Raw genomic sequence first — 10,285 nt, forward strand, 5'->3', positions numbered from 1 at the left:
TCTGTGGAAACTGTCACAGGAAGCAGTATTTTTTGAACTTGAGTAAGAGAGAAGTGCTGCATTTAGTTTTCATTTTAAATTACTTAAGGAGGTCATTATAAATTAAGATTTATTATTTAGTATGAGGAAGTCAGATAGAATTTAATATTTAGACAGTGGGAATAGTTAAGTGCAGGTTCACCTCAGTGAACTAGAAGCTTCATGAGAAGCAATTGGTGGGGTTTTGGTTTTTTATTGAAATCTTAGTGTATAGGTTAAGAGATTCATATCCTATTTCTAAATCCTTTCTCCTTTCTCTGCCTCTCCTCATAGATAATAAATTAGTTTTATTAGACTGCCTTGGGCCTTCAATCTACTGTATACAATAAGTTAACCCTTGATAGTTATAGTGATTATTACAGTTTCCAAACCTACTAGATTTATTTCACTTATTACATTTTGCAAGCCAGGTCTCCTGCCCTCTATCAACCACTAGTAATTAGTTTAATAACATACAAGATTTAATATACTCATTACAATTTTTCAATGTACAAGATTTATTTCATTTATTACAAGGCCAAGCCCTCTTCTAGTAAACTTTCTTTTTGCTTGAATGAATATATGTTAGGAAACCTCTATAAATAAAAGTATATAAGGTCTGAGATATGTTTTAAGGCCTAGATTTCATTTGTTCACAGAATGCTGGCCAACCTCCAATAGGGGAAAAAGAAATCTGAGGTAAAAAAGACAATTAGAAAGAAAAAAAATGAAGCCTGTCAACTAAAGCTTCCAAATTCACTGTTGGAAGGTACATTTAGGATTGTTGCTTATTTTTACATGCATTTTTCTTGATTTAAAATAAAGTATTTAGAAAATTTCTCATATAATTTGATTACTTTGAGTGGTTGAACCTATTTGTGATCATAGACAATAGATAGAAGGGCCAAGATAAGCAGGTGGCATAGGCTGATGGACAGACCTATAGCCTTGAAGACCTCCCTGCAGCGTCTGGGCCACTGATTCAGTTACTTAATTTCTTAGAGTATTTATTTTACCTGAAAAATGGAGCCTGTTTCTATTCGACATAAGATCCTAATTTGTAGTCAGGACCCTTGTCTTGCTGGTTACTAATTCTATGATCATGGTCCATTAGTAACATTTTGGATAACTTGGAGTTTCCTTTTTCCTAATTTGATTTTATGAATATCAATCCTTCTTATGTGTAGGCTTGGAGTGAGGCTTATAATCCATATGAACCAGACTGGGAAACACCCTGTTTCCCATCAGCATCTCCCTTGGATCTGTCTGGGTACATAAATGGTATGCATCATCAAGAAGAAGGATTACACATGGCTTCTGTTTTGAAATATCACTCTATTTTACATCCTGAGAGCCATTTTTCAGCAGATAAAATACAGCGCTCTAATGGCTAAATAACTGGAACACACATGGCCACTTGCAGTGAACAGTGGAAAAGTCCAAGGATTTATTTCAGAAACAAGATTGCATCTAATCCCAGCTCTCCTGAACCACATCAATCTTGGGAAAATGGACTTTAAAATCTGGACCAGGAGATCTGCCAACATTTTCAACTTTTTATCCTGTAAAACCCTTCTGTTGGGTTCTCTTGTATCGGGCTGTTTATGTTCAAATGCTCCCATGAGTGAGTCAGGTTCTGACTGGTTTTCATTTGTTAGATAAACTAAATATTTAATTCACCAAATTAATTCTTAATCCTAAAATATGGGTTTGATTAATATTCATTATGCATAAATAAAACTATTTACATCTAAAGCTAACTCTGAAGATCAATTTTACATACAAAAGATTTCAAAGTAAAATCATAAAAATCAAAAAATAGAAGTTACAATCTGTAACGGACCACAATTCATGTTTTCTGAAGTGATTTTTTATAAAGAAAACCCAGACCCACAATAAAAACTGTACACCACCTCTTCTGTGGGAGTTACAGCACAGTCTCTCACTTACCGTTATGTTTAGTGGTTCTCAAATTTTGATAAGGGACACATCATGGATCTTTTCCTTCTTGTGTTTTTCTACAATAGACTGTTGTGCATGATGTTGTGCTCCAAGGTAGGTAGATCTGGTTGAGATTCATTAGAGACTGTTTAAGATTTTCCAAAGTATAGCCTGTTTTCTGGATTAAATACTTTGACTAGCCTTTCTTAGTGATAGTATAGAATGATATATGGAAGGCAGCTACTGTGATAAGGGATGTCAATTATTTCAGGTATGGTTCACCATCTATTAAACTTAACTCTCCCAGATACATTGCTAAACTCTCCACCTTAAAATTAGACTGCTGCTAATGCAGGAAGTACTGAGTGAGAAACTGATTAATGGTTGGTGCAATGAAGTCAGAAACCATTTCTTTCAGCACCAGGTGTGCCATTCTTAAGACGTGTGTGTGTGTGTGTGTGTGTTTGTGTGTGTGTGTGTGTGTGTGTGTGTGTGTGTACATCTGTGATGTAACCAAAGTTGACCATTTCTAGGGAGTAGGTTTAATTAAACTTTGAGGCCAGCAGCATCATAGCAGTCTGAAACAGTGGAAACTTCCCTCAAAACAGTGACATCTCAAGCAGGAATCTGTCTATGTGATTCACAGCAAATGGAGAATCATATTCTGGACCCAGTACTTCTACTTCATGTCTACCAGCCAGTCCACCAAGATAGTCCTCATGGTGTTAATTATGCCTGGCTGCTTCTTGATGTGACCCACTTTAGGTTCACACTTAACCAAAAGGTACAAAGAGATGCCTTCATGGTAGCTAAGGACTTCATCGACATTTTGTGGGTTTTCTTCTAAATGTAATATCACCCACATGTCTATAATAAAGGAAGTATTCAAAACTATAATCCTAGAATAATCAAGCGGCAGAAAAGGTTTCTTTGTCTTTAGTAGTGAAATAGCTAAATTACAACCCAATCCGTCTTCCTAAGATTCCTTTGTTTTAGGGACAGGAAGTTTCTTCCCATTCTTCTCATCTGATTCATCTAGATCAGTGGTTCCCAAACTTTTTTGGCCTACCGCCTGCTTTCCAGAAAAAAATATTAGTTAGCACCCCCTGTCACATACTATCACCACCCACTTACAGTTATTCACTGCCCCCAAATGCACCTGTGACCATTACAACCTCTCCTAAATCGCTGCAACACCCACCAGGGGGTGGTGACACCCACTTTGGGAATCACTGATCTAGATGAATTGGGAAAACAGGCTGTTTTTTTTTTTGGTAGTATTGCATGTTTGGACAATACCCTGTTCATCATTAAGGAGCACAGATCTGAAAAAAGCAAAACCCACCTGCTCTTGGACTTCTGTGGTGTCAGGCCCATGGCAAGGCCTTATCCAAAACCTGAACCTGAAGCAAGCCCTTTGATCCTCAGCATAGCCAGCAGAGGGCATATCCTAGTAAGCTTGGTGCTGCCTTGCCATGCTGGTCCAGATGGATGTTGTCCTGATCCTTGTTAGGGATGACTACTGGGATAGCCACCCATTCCTATAGCCCTGTGCTCTAGCGTGATGAAGATTCCTTGGTGCTACATCTGCCCAGAGGAGTCTGCATGAAGTGCCTAAGCTATGACCTTGTCTCTGCTTAGACATTCCTCCCCCATTATGCCCCCCTACTCCACCCATAAAACCCATGCAGCTTTTATCAAATTTACTGGCAAATAATTTGGTGAAATAATGCAATAATTTCTTTAATTTCCTCTTCATTGGTGGTGAATTCACCCTTTTTATTTTTGATATTTCTAATTTGTTTTTCTTTTTTCCTTTTATAAATCAAACAATAATTTCTCTATTTTATCCCCCCCCAAAAAAAACAGATTTTAGCTTTACTTATTAGTTCAATGATTTTCTTACTTTCAATTTTATTCTTCCCACCTCTGATTTGGAAGATTTCCAATTTGAGGTTCAATTTAATTTTTTTTAATTTGTTCTTTTCTAATTTTTTATTTGCATACCCAATACTTTTATCTATTATTTCTCTAATTTATTGGTGTAAGTATTTAGAAACATACATTTTACCTCATGTACTGTTTTGGGTGTGTCCTATAAATTTTGGTATATTGTCTCATTGTTGTTATTTTACTTAGTGAAATTACTAATTGTTTCCCTGATTTGTTTTTAAACCCAATTATTCCTTAGAATTAGATTTTTATAATATCCAATTAATTTTTATCTTTCTAATACCCTTTATTAAATCTAATTGAAATTGAATGATTATATAAAAAGATGTGCTGAATATTTCTGCTTTTCTGCATTTATTTTTGAGGTATTTATGCTCTAATACATGGTTAAATTTTGTGTGGTTGTCATGTACTCTCGAGGGAAAAGAAAGTATATTCTTCTCTATTTCCATTAACTTTTCTTCAGAGACCTATTGACATGGATTGCCATGCAGACAGGTCACTATGAGGATGTGGGTGGGGAGATACTATAACAAAGATGAATCACCATAGGTACAGTAAGTAAGCCAGGAATTTTCCAGATTGGGAGAGAGTAAGTAAACAGATATAGAAGTATCCCATGCCACACCAATCCATAAAAGTTAAGGGAACATGGAAACAATAACTACTTGATCGTTATAGGACCATTTTCAGATAAGACATGTGGGCTGCTTGAGATTTACAATTATGAGAAAAACAAATTCTTACATCACTCTTTGGACCTGGTCAACATAACCTAGATTCTCAGTTAAGGATCTTTAAACAACAAGTATGATTGGTTCAGTTTCCCATACATGCAGTACTAATTTCAAACAGTGCCCAATTTTGACAGTCATTGTAACCACCTTAACAGTCAACTACTTCCTTGACAACCAAACAAGATAAAAAACATTTTCAAAATCTCTTCATATCCTTTCCATTGCCAGGACCATCAAATCACCTTTCCCCTCTCTCAGTAAAGCTTGTTCCCTCTCTCTGGAGGCTCCTTAAGTGGTCAATTCTTTGGACATGGCCATTCACCAACAACACTACCATATCTAACATTTCTAAGAGTGGCTTCAACATTTTTCTTGTTTATTTTTTAAATAGATTTACCTAGTTCTAAGTAGGAAAAGATGAGGTTCCCCATTAGTATAGTTTTGCTGTATATTTCTTCTTATAAGTCATTTAACTTCTTTAAAATTCTGATTACTGTAAGAAATAAAACGGATATAGAAGGATATTAAAAATATCATGGTATTAAAAGATTTATTGGTAGCCTTTAGAAAAATGAAGCTACCTACCATGTTAAGAGTCAGTTTAAAAGACGTTCCCTGTTACCTCCTTTCCCCATCCTGGATCTGCTTCAGATCACTAAAGAGGAAGAGGGCAGAGTTATAGCCAACTATAAAACATATAGCATGACCATGTAAAGTTGGAGGCGCAGGAGAGATTTAAGGGGATTTTGGGAAAACTAAGGACTTATGGGGGATGAATTCCAAGGTTCAGAATCTCCATTTATATAATTGCTACTCCTATTTTTTTTAACTTCAGCTGAATCAAAATTTATAGATTCTTCTCCAGCCCTTTATATTCTCTGTCTGGATCTCTGTACTTGAAATGTATTTCCTATAGACAGGATATTGTAGGATTCTGGTTTTTAATCCATTCTGTAATCTTCTGTTTTTATGAGTGAGTTTATCTGCTTATGATAAACAATTATTTTTCTCAATGTTACATTTACCTTGTTTATTCTTCTCTTTATTTCTCTCTTCACTCTGTTCCTCCTAATAAATGATTTACTTCTGAGCAGCATCTCCCTAAATCTGTCTTTGCTTCTATCATTCCCCACTGGCTTCAGTTATTATTGTCTGTTTTTACTTCCTTGTAGGGTAAAATAGATTTCTATATTCACTTCAGTTTAATATTCTCTCTTTGACTGAAATCTAATTTATTAGGTTCAAGTCTTGCCTGCCACCCCCTTTTTTTGTCCCATCCATTATAACGGCTTTTTGCACCTCTTTTATGTGAAATCATTCATTCTTCCCAGTTTCTCCCTTCCTTCTTCTCCTAGTTCAGTCCTCTTTCTCATATTTTAATTTTGTTTTTCTTTGGATTATATTCCCTTGTATTAGTTCACACCCTTTCTCTAAGTAATTCCTTCTAATTGCCCTGACATTGATAAAGTTTGTTTATATTTTTATATAATTATTATATAATTGTTTATATTTTTACATGGGATGATGTTTTATAACAATTACTATATAATTGTTTATATTTTTACATGGGATGATGTTATATAACAATTACTATATAATTGTTTATATTTTTACATGGGATGATAACAAGTGCATCATGTTATCATCCCATGTAAAAATATAAACAATTCAACCTTACTGACTGCTTTACAATTTATTTCTGTTAACATTTGTATGCTTCTCTTGAAATTTTGTTTTAAATGCCAAAATTTCTATGCCATTCTGTTCTCTCTAACAGGAACATTTGAAAGTTGAAAATTGAAAGTTCTCAATTTCATTAAAATTGATTTATTTATCTGGAAGAATTATATATATGAGTTACATGGTTTTTGGTTAAAATACCATTTCTTTTGCCCTCCAGAATATCATATTTCAGTCCCTCTGCTCCTTTGTAGTAGAAGCTATTAAATATTATGCTACCCTGACTCTTGCTCCATGATATTTTATTTTATCTTTCTTTCTGACTCTTTGTAGTATTTTCTCCTTAACCTGGGAGCTCTAGAATTTGAGATTTTTTTCCATTTTGGAAATTTCATTTCAAATACTCTATTTGGGCAAACTATTCTTTGCAGGCCAGATACAGGCCGTAGTATGCCCATCACTGCCTTAAGCAATTTCCTAATCACTAAACCCTCACATCCAGATGTAGTGATTAGGGAATTGCTTAAGGCAGTGATGGGAAAACTATGGCCTGGATCTGGCCTGCAAAGAACAGTTCACCCATCACTGATCTAGACAGTATAAAGTACTTGGGAATCTATTTGCCAAGACAAACACAGGAATTTTACGAAAAGTCACAAAACGCTTTTCACATAAAGTTAGATCTAAACAATTGGAAAAATATCAATTGCTGATTGGTAAGATGAGCTAATTTAATAAAATGGTAATTCTACCTAAATTACTTTTCTAATTCAGTGCTATACCAACCTACCAAAAATTGTTACTGAACTAGGAAAATAACAAAATTCAAAAATTGAGAATATCAAGGGAAACAATGAAAAAAATATAAAGGATGGTGGTCTCTCTTTACCAGATCTCAAACTGTACTATAAAGCAGTAATTATCAAAATGATCTTGTCCAGCCTAAGAAGTAGAAGGGTGGATCAGTGGAATAGATTAGATATACAAAATACAGTGCTAAATGACCATAGAAGTCTAGTGTTGAAAATTCAATGATGCCAGCTTTTGGGAGAAGAACTTGCTATTTAACAAAAAACTGCTAGGCCATCCAGAAAAGTGTATGGCAAAAAGTAGTTACAAATCATTATTTTATACCCTATACCATGATGAGGTCAAAAAGGGCATATGACTTAGACATAAGTAAATTAGGGAGACACAGAATAGTTTATCTCTGAGATCTAAGGAAAATGAGGGAATTTATGACCAAACAAAAGACAAAGAACATAGTCTCTTGAAGATCTTTTACTTGGATTCCCGTTTCTTTAAAATTCTTTTATTTTATTTTTCTCCTATCGAATCTTCTTTCTCATTACTTTTGATTTCTGATTGTTAGCCTCTTTTCCCAGAGGATTTTTCTAACACAAAGTCAGTATTCATTGCCTTCTCAATTGTTTATTTACATTTAATTTTTTAATTGAGATGTTTAAATTAGGGTATCATTCCTACCCCAATGTATGTTTAGTTTTAAAATATTTTTTGAAAAATTTGTTGATATTTCTCAATATTATCCCATTATTTTATGAACTCTGAAGATTATTTTTGTTCCAGTTAGAATTTTTTGGTTTACTATTTTACATAGAATGTTGTTTATATAAGATATATATTCATTGTGTCATAGTCTTTAATCATTTGTTTATATCAAACATTTTTCCTTTTATCTTTATGAATCTAATTATTGATTATCCTATTTAAGACCAACTTACTATCAATTTTTCTCCATTTGGAGCAATATGTCAGGATCAATTGTGTTCCCCATAGATGATTCTGGCACCTCTCTTTAATATTGGACCCACTTTATGTTATATTTTTTACCATAATGACATCTTGGTTTGGATGATCTCTATATCCTTTTTCAAGGGGAGATGTTATCAAATTCCTTTTCCTGAGTAAACCCCACTTTGAGAGCACGGACCTCAACTATGTTTCTAGTCACCTTCCCTCTGTCATGGAAGCCCCTTTCCCTTCATCTTTCTTTGCATTGCTATAACCTCCACTGTTGCTTTCCTGTTTTCCCTTCAAAAAGTTGAGTCAAAATATGCTTTTATATCTTTTGTAGTGTGTTTGTGTGATTTAGATTGACTCACTACTATAAAGGATCTAGGAAGGAATACCCCAAAATAAAATAAAATCTCTCAAGTTTTGAGATATTTTTTTGGCGGAGGTTAGCTATTTTTGTTTTTGAATATTCCTAATATGTGGGAAAAAGATGGGGCTCAGTACAGTTAACAAATGTTTTAATTGATTTGGTATAAAATTATTATCTTATCTAGTGTTTTCTTAGCCTATAAATCATCAGCTGTAATTATTCTAATTTGGGGACATATTTCCTTCTGAGTTTCTTAGGTTGAAGTGTACAAATTGTGAAACCACTAGAACAGAGGTTTTAGAAGCTTCCCCATATCAAAAGTCTATTCTGCTTTTTAAGCCTTAACAGAGGCCATCCCCATTATGAGGTCTTTAAGAGCTCCTTTTACTGTTCCAGGGATATTCCATTATTTTGAATCCCTAGATAAAATAGGTGTATCATCTATACTATGCAATTGTATACTTTCTTTCATGCTGATTTTGGAGTAAATTTTTAGGGTATAAATCCCCAGGGTAGGAATGATATTTCCCATTGCAACTAGTGAGCCACTGGGCACACTATATTTAATTAGGAAATTTTTATTGAACTACATTCAAGTGAACATATTTTTAAAGATTTTTGAACAAACATGTGGTAATAGATAAATAGTCTCTACATGCTCAAGGTGCCACTTTTCTCTTCCCTTTTATGGTATAATGGCTTTATCTATTTTATACATACTTGGTGAATTTCTTCTTAGATAAATATAATATTATCAATGTATATCTAGCAAAATGGAAGCTACTCTAATAATATCAATAATAACAATAGCAAAAATATAAGAATGCTTTAAATCTGTGTCCGTGGTCCTCCAATTTTTGCCAAGGAAAGACATTGATAAAGGTATCTGCCAGTGAACTAGGCAGATTGCCAATAGTTCCTGAGATTCTGATTACTTTGTTGCTTAATTTGAATGGGATGGTCATAGTTTCTGGGAAAAAATATTTAGGGATGTGGACAGAAATAAATGGTAGAAATAGTCATCTATATGTCTTCTGATAGCTTGTTATATTACATCCCCCTTTAACTTATCTTCTCTCTGAAGCCTCTATAAAAATTTGATGTGGTTGAGAAATTCAGTTGTGTCCAACTCTTCATGACCCCAGGAACCCTACCTTTTTTTTCAACTTGAAAAAAAAATAATTTTCTTTCATATAATATATTTTTAAATATATTATTGTTATATAAAATTTTACCAAACCAAAGCAAGCAAGCATTTCCATATACAAAAAGAAAAAGAAGGTAGTACACAAATTAAATTACAAATATTCTATATGTTTAGTTTACCTTTCTTCTTATCTACATAATAAATCTTATTATCAAGTGACCCAGCCCCTCCATCCACTCCACATCACAGAAGATATCATCAGGGAAACTGACATGAACATATAAATTAAATATTGCCTGCATCAGCTTTTGGTGGTAACAGTCATATTTTATTTTTCCCCACCATTAACTGTGTTGATGTATATAATGTGCTCTTGGATATATTCATTTTGCTGTTCATTATCTTGTGTAGTTCTAAGTGTTTTTTATAATCAGTGTTTTCATTGTTTCTTATGGCACAGTAGCAGCCTATTAAAATCATACAACACAAATTCTTCAGCCATTCCCCATTTGATAGATATACCCTCAGTTTTTAATTCTTTTCCACCATGAAGAGAGTTGCTATTCATATTTTGAAATATTTTCCTTTCTTCTTTCCCTGATCTCCTTAGGAAACAAAACTAGCAATTGTTTTCTGGGTCTAAGTCTATGATGGTGAACTTATGGCATGTGTGGCAAAGCTGGC

General features: G+C 33.9%; 1 pseudogene; it reads right to left on the reverse strand.

The window, feature by feature from the left end:
• Positions 1–1,986: 1,986 nt before the first annotated feature.
• On the reverse strand, positions 1,987–2,824 carry LOC123255240 (annotated as a pseudogene).
• Between the last annotated feature and the right edge of the window lie 7,461 nt (positions 2,825–10,285).

This window comes from Gracilinanus agilis, chromosome 1 (genome assembly GCF_016433145.1).
Source record: "Gracilinanus agilis isolate LMUSP501 chromosome 1, AgileGrace, whole genome shotgun sequence".
In the NCBI taxonomy this organism is placed as follows: Eukaryota; Metazoa; Chordata; class Mammalia; order Didelphimorphia; family Didelphidae; genus Gracilinanus; species Gracilinanus agilis.